This window comes from Ailuropoda melanoleuca, chromosome 17 (genome assembly GCF_002007445.2).
Source record: "Ailuropoda melanoleuca isolate Jingjing chromosome 17, ASM200744v2, whole genome shotgun sequence".
In the NCBI taxonomy this organism is placed as follows: domain Eukaryota; kingdom Metazoa; phylum Chordata; class Mammalia; order Carnivora; family Ursidae; genus Ailuropoda; species Ailuropoda melanoleuca.
The window spans coordinates 15,115,351-15,134,687 of record NC_048234.1 but is presented as its reverse complement, the minus strand read 5'-3'; positions in this window follow the sequence as shown (position 1 = coordinate 15,134,687).

Genomic DNA, 19,337 nt, shown 5'->3' with positions numbered 1-19,337 from the left:
TGCAGATCCATCCAGTGTAACAAATGCACCATCTGTGGGCGATGTTGATGGTGGGGGTTGTGGGGAGGGGACAGGGGTCTGGGGGGACCGCTGTACTTTCTGCTCCATTCTGCTGTGAATCTAAACGTAAATCTCCAAAAAATAAAGTCTATTAAAAAATATAGTTCTTTACTCCAATTATTGTTGATATCTTAGCATCACAATACACAGAAGTCCCCCGTTTCCTTCAAAATATTTATGCCCCCCTCTGATTGTTTTTCTCATTTCTCCTCCGCTCTGGTCTTTCCTTCTAACACTTTGCACATTTACTAAACTTGAAATCTTCCTGGTTAAGTGCTAAGTGGGCACAGTGGTCCTTGGCTGCAGATTTAATTTAGGTATTAATCAGTAAAACCGGCAGAGGAAAGGCACGTTAAACTTTAAGAATGATAAGGAAGAAGCAGACAAGCAGTGGAAGCTCTGTGAGGACTGTGGGACAACATTTTCTGTAGAAACGTCTGCCAGAATTGGCCCATTGACCGCTCTCCAGCCCCCGAGTCCCAAGGGGGCTCCCCCAGTTAGCACCTGTGCCCTTGAGGGCAGCCGCTGGTCCGCTCACCCCTGCACCCACAGCCACCCCCACAGACTGTCTCCAGACACAGCCCCCACCTCCCTGTTTGCTGTCACCCCATCTTCCCACCAACCCCATCCCTTCTGGACTGGAGCTTCCCCTCCATGGGACCCCCATTCCCATCTGGTCTCCAGGCTGTAGTTCCAGTGGTCCTTCCAATGCCTGAATCAGAGAGTTTGTTCCTCATGCCTCCCTCGCTCCTACCACCTCAATCTGGCCACCCTTTCCCGGCAGGAGACCCATGCAAGGCTGGGACTAGAAATCCCTAAGACCTTCTGTAGGTCTGAGACCGGCCAGCGCAAGCAAACTGAGTCATGGGCTTAAGGGTGGAGAGCCCCAGGTTGGTGTAGACAACCTCTGAGGGATGGTCTGAGGGCAGAGAGCCCCAGGTTGGTGTAGGCATCCTCGGATAGTCTGAGGGCAGAGAGCCCTAGGTTAGTGGTGCAGACGTCACCTGAGGGACTGGAAGCTCTGTTGACTGCTATGCCAATGGTGTAATGGACAGGGCTAGTTTGGTTTGGTTTGCCTGCATTGCCTTCATCTCTCTCTGTCAACATCCTGGATCCTGGTTTCCATTTGGGGAATTCCTCTCCTCCTCTGGGTATGTTTTGGTGGGACTGCAAATCTAAGTCCTCTGTTCTCCCACTTGAAAAGCCAGTGGGTCCTTGCAGCAGAGTGGTCAGTGGTAGGCATGTGCCATGACGGTGGCCAGTCCGACCCAGCCCCTGGGAGTCTGCACCCAGGGTACTAGTGCAAACAGAGGAAGAGGGTCAGGGTTCACCTGTTCCAGAATCATGTAGTTCCTGATGCCCTGGCTCCCATGAAGTTTCTGATCCCAGTTCCCTGGTCTTCTGTGGAGTGTCCCACATGAGGGGGGACACCTAGCACAGTCTGTGTGCTCCCAGGCTGCGGGCCACGCACCATGTGGACATTCTCTTTCTCATGGATCCGGGAGCCCATTTCAATGCAGTGTGGTCCAGGGACCTCATTTCATGTCTACTCACTACAAACACAGAAAAGGCAAAAGAGAAACCAAACTAGTTGTTTTCATGGGTCGTGATTAATTAAATCTGGTGAACCTTCCCAGACACCCTTGTTACAACAGCAGATGCTTTGTCAGAAGCATGCTGTGATCGTGTGGGTCACAGGCTATAGTGCTGTCCTTTCTGGTTGAAATCCTCGTTAACAGGCTGTGGCTGTTACCACGTGGGGTGGAGGGGGGGACCACGGGCCGCACCTGACAGGCCTCCGTGCACCACTGCCTGAGTCCCTCCTCATGCCAATCACCCAGGTGCTCTCTGTCCACACGGGGGGCTCCAGCGCCCCATGGAGCTGCTGCCTTCCATCTGCTGGCACGGACCGAGCTTGGACCACGTCCCAGCCAGGGCATCGGGGACACATGGCCCCAGAAGAGAATGACTTGCAGGAAGCAGATTTTCCTCTCGGCTCCGTCCTCCTGGGAGCTACTCGGCAAAGTCGTTGGCACCTTGGCTGTCTGTTACCGGTCAGAGCGTGTCTGTGTCCATTGGGAGAGTGTTTGGGTTCACAACTGTGTCTAGGTCAGAGGGCCCCATCTCTTCTCTGTGGCCCCCTCACCCCTCCGCACCTCTGCCATTGCTGGCTCTGGCCTCCTGTTGCAGGCTTCAGTACACCGCCGTGTGTGCACGTGTGTGTGTGCGTGTGTGTGTGTATGTGTGTGTGTGCCAGGAACAGGCCCATGTGATTTCAACTCTGGGCAGGACCCAGCATGAGCCAGGAAGGGCCCCCGAGGGCACAGGCCACTGCCCACAGAGGGAGCCTGTGCAGCCCTCAGGCCTCTGGGCACTACGGCCAGCCCTGTGGTGGGCGGTGCTGTGGCAGCTCCTTGACTTGTAAATCGTCTCCCCTCCCCAGACCTGACCTTCTTACCTGTGTGATGAGGAAACAGACTTCCAGTCCCTCTGAGGAGTGTGCTGGCTACAGTGGACTGGCCACCCTGTTTCCTTGGTATGGATCACCCGTCCTCAGTCCAAGCCACCCTGGCGATACCCTATGTGGAATGAGGGAGTCAGCTTACATAGACAATTTCTCCTACAGTAGCTTCCTCCTCCCCAGTTCCGTGAGCGTCTCTTAGCAGGTAGAGTGAGGGCACAGGGCCATGGCTAATCCTCGGACTCTGAATGTCTCATCTCCATCCTCAGGGGCCCTTTCCTGAGGCATGGCTGATGCCCGAGGAGCTGAGTTAATGCTGGAGGACAGCACGCGATGGGCAGGAACAAACAGGCTCTCGGAAAGGAACAGACTTTTTCTAAAGAGACAGACATGGCAGTTAGGAGACTTTGTGCAATAGGCGTATTGATCCCAGACAGGCTGGAAGGAGGGATTAAGTACTCAGTTACTGCCTGGGAACTTCGGCTCCAAACCAGCCCCTTCTGTGGAAAGGCGCAAAGCCAAGGGAGAAGGCACTGGGCCCCACCCTGTGGGGGGGCGAGAGGGTGGGTGAGAAGTGCCTTCAGCTCAGGAGAAAACAGACAGAAGACATCATCCTGTAAACATCTGAGTTCGTTCAGCCAGGTTTTGTTAAGTCTTTCTACAGGTCAGCGGTCACAGAAACACCGTGGGCTGAGCCTGTAGGGCTCGTCCCCAACAGCGTGCCGGTTTGCTCTTTCTTCATATGATTTCAGGCACCAAGTGCATCTTTCAAGTCCTTGGTTTTCGTGTTTAAAGACATTTCCATAGCTTTTAGTGTGCTTGAGTATACTTGCATGTCACTAAGTTGAGTGTTCCATGATAATATTCTGAAACAGTGGCTGAGAATGGCATTTCTTTGTTATCATGTAACAGTAACTTTATTTTTTTATTTTTTATTTATTTTATTTATTTTTAAATATCCATTAGAACAGCAGGGGGAGCAGCACACGGGGGTGGGGGCCAGGGGAGAGACGCAGACTCCCTGCTGAGCAAGGAGTCCGACACCAGGCACCATCCCAGGACCCTGGGATCATGACCTGAGCCAAAGGCGGACACCCAACCGACTGAGCCACCCAGGCGCTCATGTAATAGTACCTCTAAAAAAACGTCACTTCAAATTGCCACATCTATTGGAGAGCTTTGGGGGTCTATAGTTCTGCTACAGGTTTGTGTAGGCACCACCCCAGTCAGGACACACAATAGCATTCCATAGTTTTTTGTCCCATACATGAATAAAAGGCTTATCTAGTGTGTGACCTTATGGGATGGGCTTCTTTCACTGGGCAAAACACCTCAGAGATTCCTTGGTGTTTTTATGTGGACTGAAGTTCATTCTTATCTAATGCTGAGTCGTGTTCCATCTTGTGGGTCCTTTGTGGTTTATCTGTTCACTTGTTGAAGGATGTTTGGGTTGTTTCCAGTTCTTGATGGTAATAAAAGGGCTCCTGTGATGATGTGTGGAAAACATTTTGTGTGAACACACATTTTCATCTCTCCTGGGTAATTTCCCAGGACTGGGGTTGATGGTAACTGTTTACCTTCCTAAGACACACCGGCTGGCAGGCTGGTGGTCGGAGTGGCTGCACCATTCAGCATTCCTCCCTGTGGCGTACTTTACATTTTCCCTTCTCTTTTCCCCAGACTACAAAGAATTTGCTTTCTTTTCATTGTGATTTTTCTCCCCTCTGAGTACCTTTGAAGATTCTCCTCTGTCCTTGGTAACTGGAGTTCCAGAGTTTGGGTGTGATGAGTCTGGTTGGGAACTTACTATCACCAGCATTACTCAGCTAGCATTCGGTGTCATTTTTAAATCTATGGACTTTCAACCTTCAATTTTGGAAAATCCTAGCTTTCATTTCTTCAATTATGCTCTCTTTAGCGTTCACTTCCGTGATGTTAATTCCATGTGTCAGCGTGACTGGCGGGGTTGGGGGACCTGGCTAACAACCTGGGTGTATTTCTGGGTGTGTCTGTGAGAATGCAGCAGGGCGGTGGGATGAGCATTTGAATCAGGGGACTCAGGGAATGGGTCGCCCTCCCCAGCATGGGGCTCTTCCAAACTGTTGAGGGCTTGAAGAGAACAAGAGTCAGAGGAAGGAGGAATTTGCCTGTTTTCCCCACCTCACTGCTTGAGCTGGGACCCCATTTCTCTTGCCCTCACACTGGGGTTTAAACCATCAGCTCCCCTGGTTCTCAGGCCTTTGCACCCTGACTTACACCATCGCTTTCCTGGGTTTGCAGTTTGCAGACGACAGACATGGAACTTCCTGGCTCCATCATTGTGTGGACCAACTCCCCATGATAAATCTCCTTTATGTCTGCATTTATCTGCCTGTCTATCTATCCATCTGTCTATCTATCTATCCATCTTCCACTGGTTCTGTTTCTCTGGAGAACCCTAAGACAACTTTATTCTTTCCTTCAGACATTTCTTTAAATATATATTATATCTATTTATTTATTTATTTATTTATTTATTTATTTATTTATTTCCTGATTTCCATCTCTTCATCTCTGCTGAGTTCTGGGAGATTTTCTGTTTTTTTCTCTAATACTAAATCTCTCGATTGCTGGATATATTCTCTATTTAATCCATATTCTGAGACCTTTAGTTATCAAGATATCTGATATTTTCTGTACTCAACAACTTTTTTGCCCATGTTTTTTGGTTTTTTGTTTGTTTTTTAAGATTTTATTTATCTGTTAGAGAGAGAAGGAGAGCACAAGAAGGGGGAGCGGCAGGCAGAGGAAGACGGAGAAGCGGACTCCCTACTGAGCAAGGAGCCCTATGCGGGGCCTGACCCCAGGACCCTAGATGACGACCCAAGCCAAAGGCAGACGCCCAACCGACCAAGCCACCCAGGCACCCCAACCCTTTTGCCCATGTTTTTATTTTGAATGTTCTTGTCCATGATACCATGTTCCTATCACTGTGATGATTTAATATCTTTCTCAGGTGGCTCTAGATTCCTGTGTAAGGTTCGGCATCCTGACTGTGGTCAGTGGGAATGCCGCACAACCTGTGAGCTGTATGTGGCAGACCCGGGTCATCTGACTGTTTTTCATTACACTGGACTTTCTGATACGTTTGTAATTCTTGTGTGTGAGCTTATTTCCTGTGGGAATTTTACTTCTTGGGTGCCCTGAGTCATGATTGTCTCCCTGTGAAGCAATTTCACCTGGGCTCACAGGTACGTGGCTCCCACCCAGACCATGGAGTAATGCCCTGGCTCTGGGCTCCCATGCATGATGCCGAGTCAGCCATGCTCACATGCAGTCTGCTCATTTCCATCCGTGATCCTGGAGCAGAGAGATTCCATCTCCTACTTGGCCAGCCCTGAGCCTGTTTTCGGTCCTGAATATATGACTCTCCCAGCCTTAGCTGCTGTTCCTGTGTGATGTTGGGCCCTACCCCTTCTCCTGCTTCAGCTTCTAAACGGGAATTTTTTAAGGGTATAGGAAAATGGGGGAGAAATGAATCCATAGATTTCAGTCCCATGTTTGCTAAAGATATCCTCTTTTTAAAAATGTACACCCTGGGATGCCTGGGTGGCTCATTCAGTTAAGCATCTGCTTTCAGCTCAGGTCATGATCTCAGGGTCCTGGGATGGAGCCCTGGTTCCAGCTCTGCATTTAGCAGAGAGTCTGTTCTCCCTCCCCGCACCCCTGCCCTCATAACACCCCCTTCAAATCCTTGCACCCCCCTCCTTTAACTGGCTTCTCTGGCTTTGAGTTCCAGCTCAGGCCCGTTGCTCCTGCCTGGCTCAGGGAAGGGGGGCTGGGGACAGAGAAGTACTTGCGTGACAAATGCGGGATTAGAACTTGTGTGTCCCTCATTAGCAGTGACTATGAGCAGATCATTCAACCTTTCCAATTCCCCCACTTCAGGATGTAATTGTAATGAGTGTTAACAACACCAGGTATGCTTGTTTTAGGTTGCAGACAGGGCATATCAGTAACTCTGAAAAGTGAGTTAATCCTGCTGGGTCTTCTCCACGTTTCCCCCCAAAACAAGCAGCACAGGCCTGCCCAGCAGCAGCCAGAGCTGGCCCAGCGAGCTGCACCTTCATCTTTGGGAAAATTCGGGAATTAACGCCATAGCCCATACTCCAAAACAGCTTTTTAAAATATTGAATTAATATCTTGTCAGAGGAGTTGGCAATACTTAAAATGAAATGCTTCATTGCATTTATGCAGTAACACAATTAGTAAAATATATCATTTGCAACTTAATTGCTAAACAAGTTGAGGGTTGTTTAATCTAAAGGTGACTGGGTTTGCGGCCATGAAGTCCCTGTTCCCCCACATGAGAACGCACGCACACGGTGAACAGCATCCCCACAAGATCAAACATCAGTGAGTAGGAAGGGAAATGCACAGCATTTTCCGGAGAGGTTCCAAGAAGCAAGAGGACAAATGGCCTGACTTTTTGCCATGCTTCTTAGGATGATAATCTCTCCAGATAAGTCACGTTGAGTTTGGGAACAGCAAAGGACCTCAGAAAAAAGCAAGAGAAATGGGAAAAACTACACCACCTTTCATCTCCAGTTTCTCATGCTGCTCCTTGGTCCAAGACAAGGACCTACAAGAAGCCACTAGAATCCAGAGGCTTGGACAAACGATGGGTGAAAGCCCTTGAAGGTTACGGCCGCTGGAAGGTCCTTCCATCCCTTCCTACCACAACCCTGACGCCCGCAGCTGTCTACTGCAGAGTGTCCTCCTTGACAATACCTGTCGGAGAGCGTGTTTCAGACCTCCCATTTCAGAGCGATCTCATGGCATGCAAACTCTCTTTAAGCTACTTCCTTTTGATTTTGTCACCGTGGTTGAAACTCTTGCTGATACCTCTGCATGCATCACAGGTAGCACACTTTTCCTTCCTCATAGGCTCTTGCTTTCAACACTAATAATGATACTGTTATCTGAGCCATCCACATAGCAAAACACATAGAGGAAGAGACAGAGAGATCAGATAAGTGATTACATAAAATTCCTTAGGAATCAAGGAAAGGAGTACAGCTTTATAATCCGACTTAAAACCCTAAAAATCTACGTTTGTTTTGGAAAAGTGAGTATAAGCTCATACCATGATCTTTGAGAAAAAAACCACACACAGAGAAGGAGCCTAGAATCAAGGACAAAGCAGTCATGATGAGCGCACACTACTCCCCACCTCCAGCCCCCAGATTACAGTCTCCAAAAGCTACTTTTTACTGAAAGAAACCGGGGCTCTTAGAGGAATGGCTGTTCTGGGGCACGCACAGTACAAGATGAACTTGAGACATCAGTGTTGTGGCCAAAAATAGGGACATTGCCAAGAACAAGGGACCTTGTCCAGGAGCCAGTCTGGAGGGGAGCCCCACGGGGGAGGAGCCCCATGGGGGAAGACAGAGGACTAATGCACAGCTGACAACGAACAGCTGTATTTGGAACAAAGCAGGTGCATGAAGCCCTGTGTGTGTAATGATAGTAAAACAGAAGAACATCTTATTGGTCTCCTTACTGGTACGTTCCCAATTCCTCTGAAAATTTATAAAGAGAAGACATCATGTGTATTTCAAATATACCACTTTCAAATATACTTTCCTCTACAAACTATATTTCAGGTTAGTAAATAGTTACACAGAGGAATCCTAGCTTATCAATTCAGAACAAACAATCAAAATAGAAAACCACCATTTGCAGCCACTAATGAAGATATGAGTGTGGACAGTAAACAAACGTCAAAGCCGAGAGACTGATGGGGCACTCTGGTGGGTGGGTCAGGCTGACCACACCTCACCCTGCCTCCGATCACTATCTGATCCACAACACTTGGGATGACCAGGAATTAGGGGTATGGAAGGAACTGCCAGCACCACTTACAGAATATTCATGCCAAAAAGTTTAACCCCAAGTCTAAACAAGCCTCTAGATCCAAATACCGGTTTATAGGAACTTGGGGATCAAAAGAATGTGTTAGTTACACTGTTAAAATCAAACACAAATGGCAACCGGACTTGAAATTTTCCTGAGCAGACAAAACCAGTTTAGTCATACAAGCCAAACTTAATTTAGCTTATTTCGCAAGACAAGCGAGGCTCACTTGCCTGGGTCACTTCTTGCTGGTACTCCTGGACATCATAAGTGGGACTTAAATTGTCCCCAAACTGATACAAGGTAACTACTGACCAATTCCCTTTCATTCAAGAACATTCTAGCATTATAACCAATCCCTGGGGAGAATGCACAGTCACTGCCTCCTCACTATATGAGCTGCTTATGACCATGCACCCCCGAGCCTCACGCCATTCTTGGTCTGGCGCTCCTGGCTTGCAAACTGTCTTTTGGGCGTGTGCACAATGAACTACTACTAATTGCTACTTTGGTGATTCGTTGGTTCTACTTCTGTTATTTCTGAACATTTGACAACTGTGAGGGCGCAATTTAGCAAGATCTAGGCTGTGGGACCTTGAGCCGGCCAGTCATCCGGCATGGGAGGGAAAGATGGAGGGAAATGTCACACAGTGACAAATGCACCATGGAGACCTTGAGTGGAGCCTGAACAAAACAATCATGAAAAGGTATTTTTTGAGAAATTTTAAAAGAAACTATGTATAAGATGATATTGTGGGATTATTGGTAACTTGGAGAAGTATGATAATGTATTTTGGGTAGGGTTTTTTAAAGCACTTATTTTTTAGAGAGACAAAAATTCCACATTTAAAGTGAAATTCTGGGATTTGCTTTAAAATGCTCCAGAAAACATGGGTGGCAGGGGGAACGGGAGTGGGGAGCAGAGGAAACAAAACTCGCTCGATGTCATGCAGGACGTTTGTGATAGAGCCTTGTGGATTCGTTGCATGCTTACCGCGACCTTTGTGTGGGTTTGGAAAGTTTGCGGAAAGAACACACCATTGAATTTGACCCTCTCAGCCAGAAAGAAAGATAGGAAGAAAGAAAAGAAGCAAAGAAAGGGAAAGAGGAGAGAGTGCCTGAATGTGCACAAGGTGATGCCAGAGGGCCAGCCTCTGCCGCGTGCGGTCTGCAGAACTGACACCGCCTGACACCAGACGCCAGACGGGAGAGGCAGCGGGAAAGCTAACAGTCTGACACAGTCTTTCCCCTCCTGCCGCCTGTGTCCAGTCGCCACATCCGTAATTTGGGACTGGCTCCTTGCCTCTGGTTGTGTGACTGAGGTGTTTCTTAGGGCAGAAGTCCAACTGGACAAACACCGTTTCTGATTTGTGCACTTTTTGAGCCCTCACTGCTGAGTGACACCCTTTGCAAAGACTTTCAGTAAATTCCAGGGCTCCCCGGGTGAAACAACAACCTGTTACAAGAGGAAGAACGTGGAGAGATTGCCTGCTGTTTGTCGGGTTTCCTTTGGTTGATCCTGTTTAGATACACTAGCCACCAGCCTAACGCTTCAGGCCCTGGATGTGGATTGTCTGGAGTTCGGGGGAGGGTCATCAACATGACGTCACTTCCGTTCCAGAAGAACACATCCACAGCATGACTGATGAAGCTGATGGAGACCTGAGTTTGCCTTGTGTGCTCCCACTTCCTCTCCTTTCCAGGAGATGCAGGATATTTGGGGAAGGGGGAGTTGGGGCTGAGAATATACAGATATGGGATCTGGACAGCCTGCAGTGTCCACGTGCAAAGGGAGCTGTAACCCTAGACACTTGGATCCACGGGACTTTTGGAGAGTCTTTTATCCCCAGTCTTTTATCCCGGTAGCTCCCTGTTCTAAATTTCAGTAGGAAATGTGGTCTCTGGAGGCATACACTAACCTGACAAGATTCTCTGCTGGTTTACTTTTATTATTTTTATTTTTTATGAGAAATTTAAGATCTACTCTCTTGACAACTTTCAAATATATGATATAGTGTTATTAACCGTAGTCACCATGCTGTACATTATTCAGCCAGGACTTATAAACTTTGTACCTTTTGACCCCTCCCCCCTTCCACCTGCCCCCATTTCTCCATGCCTACAGATTCAGTTTTTGTTTTGTTGTTGCTGATGTTTTAGGTTCCACACATGAGTGAGAGCATACGGTACTTGTCTTTCTCTGTCTGACTTATCTCACTTAGCATGATGCCCTCAAGGTCCCTCCATGTTGTCACAAATAACAAGATTTCTTTTTCTTTTTTTAAGATTTTTTATTATTTATTTATTCAACAGAGAGACAGCCAGCGAGAGAGGGAACACAAGCAGGGGGAGTGGGAGAGGAAGAAGCAGGCTCATAGCGGAGGAGCCTGATGTGGGGCTTGATCCCATAACGCCGGGATCACGCCCTGAGCCGAAGGCAGACGCTTAACCGCTGTGCCACCCAGGCGCCCCAAGATTTCTTTCTTTTTGATGGCTGAATAATATTCTGCTGGATGTATCTAACACAGGTCCTGTAGTCCTTCATCCACCGAGGTCATTAAGGTAGTTTCCCTATCTTGGTTGTTGTAAATAATGCGTCAGTAAACATGGGCATGCAGGTATCTTTTCGAGTCAGTGTTTTCATTTTCTTTGGGTAAGTACCCTGTAGTGGGATTCCTGGATCACATGATAGTTCTGTTTTTAATTTTTTGAGGCACCTCCGTATTGTTTTCCATAGTGGCTGCGCCAGAAGCATTTTTAACAAATGCTTACTGTGCACCAGGCACTGTTTTGAGGACTTGACCCTCCAAAGCAGACATGATTATTTTGGTGCACATTCTGCAGAGGGAGAAACTGAGTCCTGAAGTGCACATGGGCTTTGTGGGCACAGCTGGGACTGAAAGCCAGGCAGCCCCTTGCCCACGGCCTTTCACACAGCTGTCTCTATTGCCTTAATTTCTGTGTCTGGCATTTTTTAGCTAGGCACTAATTCTAATGATTTTCCCATTAGTAATTAACAAAACACTCATCCTGGGCCCATTAGTCACTAGAACTGTGCTATGATTAAAAAAATGTGTAATAACTGAAATAATCTAACACCTGAATGTCTATAATGACATTGAAAATCACCGAACTTTACACCTTTCCCCATTGCTTTATTCACTGGTGAAGCAGCCTGATGTATGAATGGACCAGATGCTCTTCTTCATTCCTTTTGGGTTCTTCACTGTAACTGTGATTCTTCTTTAGAACATCGATGTGTATGACATTTTTCTATGACACACCTTTGAAATTCAGTAATTCAATACTAATAAAGCTAATGGAACAACTCTTTGTGAGTCACTGTGTTGGATATTCTGTGCAATAAGAGATCTGTAAGACATGGACCCTGCCTTCAAGGGGTTAAGACGGTGGGTCTAGCCTGGGCTGGTGGTTCTCAAAGTGTTTTCCTTGTACCAGCCACAGCAGAATCAACCGGGAACACACCAGAAGTTCTTGGACCCCAGAAACCTGGGGATGAGGCTCAGCATCTGTTTTAACAGGTTCTTCAGGTGATTTGATGCACATTGACATTTAGGTGACATGCAAAAAAACAGGTGAGTATGGCCCGCACACAGGAAATAAAGCAGCCAATACAAACTATGCTTACAAAAGTCCAGGCGTTCGACTTACTAGACAGAAGCTTTAAATCAGCTATTAGAAATATATTCAAAGACCATATCTGAAGAATAACATATTGAGACTAGTGTGTCACCAAATAGAGAGTTTAAAATGCTGAGAAAAAGAACAAATAAAATTTCCAAAGCTGAAGAGTATAATAACTGAAATGAAAACTGTGGCCTGAACAGCCCAATACCTGATTCGAGCAGCTAGAAGAATCAGTGAACTTAAAAACAGGTCAACTGAGATTATTTAGTGTGAGAAATAGAAAAAAAGAGCCTTAGAAACCAGAAGGCTGTGGGACCCCATCAGCTGTACCAACATCTACATAACAGGGGTCCCAGAAGAAGAGGAGGAGGGAAAGAAAGGGGGAGAAAAAGTATTTTAAGAAAAATGGCCAAAGCTTCCTAAACTGGATGGAAAACATATTGATCAAAGTATTTAAGAAACCAAAAACCTCCAGATAAGATAAACTCAGGGATCCACATTTAGAAACATCATAATCAAACTGTGAGAAGAAGAAGGAGAGAATCTTCAGAACATCAAGAGAAGCAACTCATCGTATGCAAGCTGTCCTCAAGAAGATGAACTGATTTCTCCTAAGAAGCCATGGAGATGAGAGGGTAAAAGGATGATATACTCAAAATGCTGCAAGCCTCTCACCTTAAGAAATTAGCAAAAGAACAACAAACTAAACCCAACTGAAGCACAAGAAAATAAATGATGAAGACTAGAAGCAGAAATAAGTGAAATAAGGAGTAGAAAAACAATAGAGAAAATCAAGGAAACTGAAATTGGTTCTTTGAAAAGTTTAACAAAATTGATAATGACTTACAAAAAAAAAAGAGTAGTTTTGACTTACTAAAATCAAGAAAGAATGAAAGAACGTTACTACTGATAGTACAGAAATAAAAAGGATTATAAGGGACTTGTATGAAAACCGTATGCCAGTTACGGCAAGAACAATGGCTTCCTCTCTCCCCAGAGATGTCTATCCACACTTCTCAGAATCTATGAATATATGACGGCCTACAGCAAAAGTGAATTTACACATGTGATTAAGGTTAAGGACCTGGAAGTGGGGAGATTATCCTGGATGATGCCAGTGGGCCAATCTAATCATAAACTAGATACAGACATCACAAGGGTAGATAACTATATCCAATGTCCCTTGTGAAGACAGGTGCAAAAACCTCAGTGAAATACTAGCAACCTGAACCCAGGAATATTTAAAAGGGATTCTCTGCCATGATCAAATGCGATTAATTCCAGGAGTGTATGGTTTGTTCAACATGCAAAAATCAATCGGATGTAAAGGAAAAGACCCAGAATAGACAACACTATGCTAAACAAAGACATAGTCAAAGGACTGATTTTACCCAACGCTACCCAGCAATTCCACTCTAAGGAAACACCCAAGAGAATTGAAAATATATGTCCACACAAAAACTTATACACAAATGTTGAAACAGGATTACTCATAGTAGTCATAAAAGTGGTTATGATCCAAATGTTCGAGTAGTGATGAACAAATAAACAAAATGTGATATAACCATACAGTGTAATATCATCGATTCTTGAAAAGCAATGAAATACTGGTACATGATACTACATGGATGAATCTTGAAAACATTATGCTAAGTTAAGCCAGACACAAAAGGTACACATTATATGATTCTATTTACAGAGAATGTCCAGAAAGGGCAAATACATAAAGATAAAAACCCCATAGTGGATTCCAGGGGTCAGGATATGGGTGTATGAGGAGTAACTGCTTGTGGGTATGGGGTTTCTTTCTGGGTTGATGAAAATATTCTGAAATTATATTGTGATGATGGCTGAACAACTTTATGAATATACTGAAACCACTGAATTGTATACTTTGAAAGGGTAAGTAGTATGATCTGGGACTTACATCTCAATTTTAAAAAACAAATGAAACCTAGAAGGAGTAAAATTGTCTCCAAATGTTACACAAGTGGTAAGTGGTAGACACAAGAACAGATCCCAGATATCTAGGACTCCAAAGTCTGCAGATTTTCCATATGCACCAGTCAGCAATTCTTACTACAGTGCTGTGTAACGATCATCCTTAATCATAATGGTTTACAGATGCAAAGTATTTTTTTTTCTTGATTATTATTCTATAGGTTGGCTCTTCTTCCAGCTTCAGGTCAGTTGGTCTTGACCTCAGTTGGCTTCAGTTCTCCCCCATGCATCTTTACTTCCATTGGTTCAATAGCTATCTGGGGCGTATTTTTGTCCTGGAAGATCACTGGAGCACAACCAAATTGCACAAGAACATTGAAGACCTCTGCGTGTATTACCTCTGCTACTATTCATTCCATTCGCCAAAGCAAGTCACCTGGCAAAGCCTGATTTCAGTAGGGGCAGGGCCACACACCTCCTGTACCGCAAGGTCAAGGTCATATTGCAGAGGGAGGGATTAAAGAATTGAGAACTGTAATCCAATCCACCGCCCCACCCCACAGAGAACTTCACCGTTCTCACAGGTGAGTTTACCATGGGAGCCCTCTGTGATAGGAAGAGAAGATGCAGCTTAAGTTAGTTTTGAGGAAATGACCCCCAAAACTTTGTATGTTTGCTTATTTGTATGTATTTGTTTTGTTTTTGGTTTTGATCTTTTTATAGATAAACGAGGGGAAACACGCTAATTTTGTTCTGTGTAGAGTCTCTGTGCTGCCCATGTGTTTTGTTTTCTTGGGTGACCCTTCGGACAGTTTGCTGCTCACTTAGTTCCCACAGTCCCAGTTCATCAGACCTTACCGGGGGATTCCTCCATCTATTTTTAGGTGGAATATTTTGGCCCTTATGTGTCATCAATCAGTGTCTGCTCTACAAGAATTTTCATTGGGCAATTCTTCAAACTCTCAGTACTGGCAGACTGTATAATGGGTCTACTGCATCTTTATTCATCAGTCCCCCCTTTCTATTGAACTTCTGCTATGAGAGATGAGGGCTCAGGTCTCCAACTGTCCCCTGCTCTCCACCCCCATCTCCCAGTAAGATATACATCTTTTTGGTGCTTTCTTAATCGTAACTGTATAAATACTATTCTCCATGAGTCAAGTTATGGAGTGTACATTCAGTCCCTTTATTATATACATTTTTTATTGTAGTTAATAATTGCTACATCCTTTTCATTTTCTAGCTCTTCTTAATCTATATCTATTTTACCCCCAACCTCTTCAGGGCAATTATCTACTCTGCCGAGTTACCAGATTACACGTGGGCTCCGTTGTTCCCTCTCTCCCCTCATACTCCAACTTCCTGGAATGTGCACCTTGCAGCTGTCAGCCAGCTGTGGTCCCGGGACCTCCCATTAGCACCATCTTGGAGCTGCTCTCCACCTCCCTCTGGGTGGGGTCTCTGGTTTTGAATCCCACGTCCCCATGTCATTCTGTTTCTTGGCTTCCTCTCTCATTTGTACAGAAGACCTCTTCTAGCAGTTTCCTGGAAAATGGTGCCTGGGTGATAAATTTTTAAGCCCTTACATCTCTAGAAATAGCCTTCTTTTACTCTCATACTTGTTTCGTAATTTGACTCAGTATGAAATCTGGGTTGAATATAATTTTTCTTCAGAATTTTGAGGGCATACCTCAGTTTTTCTTCTATTTTATTAAAAATAAATGTTAGGAAATTGCTAAAGTTTTATCCCCTCTCTTTGGTCAAGTAACCCCTCCCCAAGAATGTTTTGCAATCTGCTTTACCACTCATGTTAATGGTGATGTGCCTTTTTTCATTCATTTTGGGACTTGGTGGCCCTCTCAGTTTGAAAAGTCCAATCCTTCCCTCCTGGGGAAAGTCACATGTAAGATGCCGTGATGAGACCCCCGGCTGCCTTCCCTGCTTTCCCGTTCTCAAGTGCCCACCAGTCAATCTCAGACTGATCTTAGACTGATCCACTCGTTTTTTTCTCTTCCCAAGCATCCATCCATTTTTGTTTTACATTCTCAAAGACTGAGTTAACATTATTTTCCAATGCTTCGACTGAAATTTTAATTTTCACTATGATGCTTTAATTTCCTAGCTTTTTACCTAGTCTTTGATTTTTCTTTTCACAGCATCTGGTCCTTGATTTATAGGTTCAATATTTTCTCTTATATCCCTGAACATATTAATTACAGGGTTTTTTTGAAGTTGACTTTAACTGTCCACATTGCTGATGTTTATTTTTTCTTCTTTTCTTTTTCATGTATGATGGTTTTATTCTTCGCTTTTCATGTTATAGCTCTCTTCAAATATCTGGTTATCCTTGTGAAGGGGATCAGAATAGACCATCCCAAAATAGGCCACTTTGGCATAAGAATTATTTTGAATGGAAAGCAATTGAGAAAGAGCAGATTCTGGAAAAGCTCTCCATCCTCCTTTCTGCCTAAATGCAGGGTATACATTTTCCTTTGTGAAGATGTTCCCCACCCTCTCCAGTACTGGAAGAGACCATTATCAACACTAAACAACCATTATCACTGCAGACAGAAAGTCGGCACTGAGCTGGACCTGCACAAACAAAACTAACTGAAACATCCTTCATCTACCATTAATTTCCCCAGACACTTACCAGCTCACAATTACCATCCCTACGAGCCCACACCTTTTTTCTTTTGTCTTGTCGCTTCTCCATGATTTATTGCCCTCTGTTAAGATGGTATACAAACCCCAAATACACTACTGAGTTCTTCCATGTGTATGCACGTTGCTCGTATAAATAAACTCTTGGCTTTTTTTCTCCTGTTAATCTGTCTTTTACCAATTTGATTTATAAGCCTCAACCACTGAGGTTAAGAAGGTAGAGGAAGAATAGTTCCTTCTTTATGTTTGGATGCTCTTTAATATGTGGGAGTAATGCACCTAAAAGCTACTTGACTTTATGCATGGTGATGGGGTCGTGGTACGTGATGGGGCAGAAAGCTGGATTTTCTACTATCTGTGACTTTTCCTGCTGTAAGTGGAAGACGACCCAAGTCTGATAATGCACAACCCCACTGGGAGCAGCCTGATGTGGTTCTCCCACTTCATGTCCCTGCTCAGGATCCTCTGGGCTCCCTGGGTTCCTGCAGAGAGACTGCTCTATTCCCCTTCCTGGCAGATAAGCACCCAGACACAGGGGCTTTCCATTTTCGTAATGGCTGGGAACCACATAGAGGTGTGCACCTCTCATTAATCCCCTCTTGCCAGGTCCAGCCTCACCCCTACCCACTGCTCCATCTGATAACCCTGCATCAGGAGATTTTCTAGTTCAATCTCTAGTTTCCCACAGAGGTGAATCTGTCAACTTTTGCTGCATTAAAAAAAAAAAAAAAGGAAAGAAAGAAGGAAGGAAAAACCACCCCAAAACATAGTGGTTTTAAAGAAACACAACTATTCATTTAGCCTAAGATCCTGTGGGTCAGCAGTCTAGGACAGGCTCTGCTGGGCGGTTTGTCCAGCTCATTTGTGAATTTGTGGTTGGAGCTGGTTTGTTCTGAGGGCTGGTGGGCTGTGGTGGGGTGGGGGCACCCTCTGTCTCCCTCATCTAGGGGGCAGCCCAGCAGGATTCCCAAAGAGTGAGTGAGCGGACATTAAAGGAGGTCTCAGGCCCTAAGCCCAGACTTGGCACCACATTCAACTGGTTAAAGCAAGTCTCCAGGCCAAGCCTGGCTTGGGAAATGATTTCAGTCTTTTGGGAAACGACCTACCACCAAAGGGAAGTTGCATGGCTTCCGTCTGGTGCAAACGCAGGTCTGGGGATCCTGGCAACTTTTCCTGCTTTCCTGTCTACACCTTACTCCAGCCTTCAAGGTCCCAGGCCTTCGATCACGAGCAACCCCAAGCTCTGTGGGATGCATCACGGCCTGGTGCACACTGGGGCATCATTCTGTTACAGGGTTGCAGGGCTCTTGTCTCACAGAGCCGAAGAATGAATGTTGCGGTCACAACAGGGTGAAATTAAGTGAAAGTTTATTAAGTGAAAGTGAGAACAGAAAGGAAAGAAAAGGCTCTCTGGAGCGAGACGGGTCCCGAATGGGTGGCCACTGAGGGCTGTCACTGGGGGTCTTTATTGGAACTGACCAGGAAGCTTGTGGCCTTGAGATTCTGGTGCTGTCTTTGTTTGAGCACGGACTATTGATAACCCTCTTAATGGCTTACTTCTTTGAGGTCTGGTCATTTTCTGTGATTACAATGTAGCTGCCATAAAAAAAATACCCCTAACATCCAGGGCCCGGTGGTCTGGTTTTTCCGGTCTCTGGTTTTGCATGCCTCAGCATTTCTCTGCATCTGGGATTTCTGGGAGCCTGGTCCAGTAGCCCCCTGCACGAACCTCATCAAGGGAGTTGGTGGCCTCCCTTCTCTCCCTGCCTACACCTCACCCCTTTCCTCACTCACTTCCACACACTGCTAGCGTGTGATCACTCCTCTCTGTACTCAGCCGTGGCCACCAGGGCAGCAAGGACTCTCAGCCACGTGGAGTAGTGTTTGTGGGTCTTTGTGGTCCTGCTGCTGCTGTCCCTCCTGTTCTCCTGGCTCTCGAACACGATCAAGGGAGAGGGACTGACACGTCTTCACTGGGCCATACCCAGAACGAAAGTGTGACTGAGGCCTCTGAGATGGGTCATGGTCCCAGCCAGCTGTGGGGGAGCGGATGATGGCAGTGAGCTGGCTCTGGCGGGGCAGCACGCTGGCTGCCCACCACTGGCTCCCTGCTCTTTATCTGTGCAAGTTATAAAGTAAGAACCCCAGGGGCAAAGTGTGATAATAGTGCTAGCGACCTGTCAGTTTTCTCAGACCCTTTGCTCCCAGACCCACACGTCCAGGGACACTTCTGACTTTCACTGCCCCCATGGGGCTCCGTGGGGTCCCGGCTGTCGGGCGTGCTGACCGCTGGGCGGTGACTGCCGTGACCATGACGGTGCGGTAATGACGCCTCAGCTTCCAGTCACCACACAGCTGGCTACCCTGCTTCTGCAAGAGTCCAAGCGCCCTGGTGGCTTCGCATGGGATTCTCCAAACTTCCAGATACTGTCATTCCATTACTTCTCTGATGCGAGCTCAAGCTGAGGTCTGAGGGACATCACATTCACGGACGGAGAGCCTCAGCCTGTGCTCATTTCCGTGGCCCCCACTCCTGCCCCTGCTGGCCCCCCCACATGCCCTCCCGCGGAGCAGGCAAGGTTAGGTTCCTGCGGGGTCCTGCACGCTGCGGGGCGTCCCGGCGCTCCGACCCAGCCCCGCGCCTCCCACCTCGCGCCGGTCTGCACGC